The 2578-nt window shown below is 40.5% G+C and overlaps 1 protein-coding gene across 1 annotated transcript in view; it reads left to right on the forward strand.

Moving 5' to 3' along the window:
• Positions 1-2578, forward strand: part of LOC106881851 (protein ECT2) — a 129719-nt gene that overhangs the window by 60118 nt on the left and 67023 nt on the right. The gene's annotated exons all lie outside the window — the stretch shown is intronic.

A 2578-nucleotide genomic window follows, 5' to 3' on the forward strand; every position in this document is an offset into this window, starting at 1 on the left:
GGGGGGGGGGTTAGAATTAAAAATCTTGATTAGTTTTACTTTCATCATTACATTTTAGAGGTGCAGCATTTGACTTGGTTTCCAGACAGAATGCTAACTAAAACAATATCATTGCAAATTGTGACAGAAGTCTAACATTATATGCTAAAGCAAGATTATCATTGTCATTTAATGTCTGCTCTCCATGCTGGCATGAGTTGGATGGTTCAAAAGCTCTGATGTCTCAAAAGATCATGTCATGCTCCAGATGTCAGCATTGGACATGGTGTCTATGACTGGGAACCATGACTTTATCTTCTGCCTGACAGTCTAACTTCATGGCTGAACTCTCAGTGCTCTTAATGTCTTTAAATCCTTCTAGACTGAGGAACGAGGTTGGTTGTGTGTCGTTAAAGACACCTGATGTTCAAACTGAATGAAATCTCTCTCTCTATAATAACAGCCAGTGTAAATGTTGGTTGGTTGATTTCTTCAAACATGCTTTACATCATAAAGAGAGAAAGGAGATAGAGTGAAAGATAGATACTGAGAGAGAGAATTAACTTAAGAAATGCAGGATGAGTGTCTTATGACTTTCTGAAAAAAATACACATTTTTTTAATGAAACTTTGCAGGGATAGATTTTTGATGGAATAGATTGCAATGATATTGATAAAATTAAGAAAAATAACAACATATGTTTATTGAAATTTGTTTTATTTACTTTTATTTTCGGACAATATTTTTCTTTTGAAAATTAGTATTCAATTTATCATTCTACATAAGCAACAAGAAATTTGATAAAAGTTAAAATTGTTGCATGTATGCCATATTATCTGGCATGGTGGCAAAAGTTTATTTTCCAAAGTAATTGGTCATATAAGTAACACTCGAGTGTATAATATATTCATCTTCATCATTTAACATCCGTTGTCCATGCTGGCATGGGTTTGATGGTTTGACCATAGTTGGCATGCTGGAGGGCTGCACCAGTCTCCAGTCTAATTTGGCATGGTTTCTATGGCTGGATGCCCTTCCTAATGCCAACCACTTTACAGAGTATGTTTTTATGTGGCACCACACATGCACCTTCATGCGGCACTGCATGGGTGCTTTTATGTAGTGCTGCACAGACGCTTTTATGTGGTGCTGCATGTGGCACCACACAGGCACTTTTATGTGACACCACCACGAGTGCTTTTTATGTGGTACTGGTACAGGACTCTTGCAGGGAGACTAGTCTTAATACTTCTGCCTCAGAGTATTGGTCTTCATGAGTACAGCAAGGGACCAGGCATCTCAGCCCTTTGTCGTCTTGCCTGAAAGGTTCAGTGTCCTGAGGTCAGTGCTCTTCAGTACTTCATCCCATGTCTTCCTGGGTTTCCCACTTCCACATGTTCCATCTTCTTTGAGAGAATGGCACTACTTTATGGAGCTGCTGGCATCCATCCGCATCACGACTAAACCAGTGCACACTGCATCTCATTCCTCTTATGCCTAATTTCTTTCTCAATACATTGGCACTCTCTCGAACATGTACACTTACATTACACATCCAGTGGAGCATACCAGCCTCATTCCTCTTTAACTTTTACATGTCCTCTGTATTCCGGGTCCACATCTCACTAACCATGTTGGATTGCTGTCCTTATACATGCATCATACAATCTTCCTTTCACTCGGAGAGAGAAAGCTTTCTTAGCCAACAAAGATAACAGCTCTCTGAATTTCCTCCATCCTATTCTTATTTCTAGCTATCACAATCTCCATGCATCCTTCTCCACTACTAATTTGGTCTCCTAGGTAGACAAAATTATCCCCTACCTCTAATGGACCACCAGGGGCATTTGAGAGAATCAATTTCCTAAGCCTCTATAGTTTTTATGGATCCTGTGCATCTTCCACATATGAACAATACCTTCTCTGATAATCTTCTTATTAATCCACTGCACCTCTTGTGTGTCCATAGCTTACACTGGGAACACTGTACGGAGTTCCTGCCTACACCTTTTCTACAAATTGAACACATTTTAAAATGTAGATCTAGAGCGGGGAGTGTATAGCTTGTTGTGGCTGGTACACACACACACACACACACACACACACACACACACACACACACACACACACACACACACACACACACACACACACACACACATTAGAGATGATGAAAGAAGAATTATATGTGTAAAGTGAATTCAAGAATGTCTTGATGTCACCAATCTTTCTCACTTCTCAGAACCATTTCATAGAGAATGAATGGGAGAAAGAGAGCCTGCCTCATGTCGACCCAATAGAGGGACCAGCTATCCGAGTTGATAGTACCAGGGTAGATAAAGCAATTAAGAGTATGAAGACCGGGAAAGCCCCCGGCCCATCAGGAATCACTGCAGAGATGCTCAAAATATCTGGCAGTGTTGGCTATAGCCTAGTCACCCGTATTACGAACCAGGTGATACACGAAGGAGTCATACCCTATGACTGGTGTAGCAGCATCATAGTCAACTGCTACAAAGGTAAAGGGGACGCTTTAGATACAAATAATTACAGAGGCATCAAGCTGTTAGATCAGGTTATGAAAGTTACAGAGAGGGTC

The sequence above is a fragment of the Octopus bimaculoides genome, chromosome 4, assembly GCF_001194135.2.
Source record: "Octopus bimaculoides isolate UCB-OBI-ISO-001 chromosome 4, ASM119413v2, whole genome shotgun sequence".
Classification (NCBI taxonomy): domain Eukaryota; kingdom Metazoa; phylum Mollusca; class Cephalopoda; order Octopoda; family Octopodidae; genus Octopus; species Octopus bimaculoides.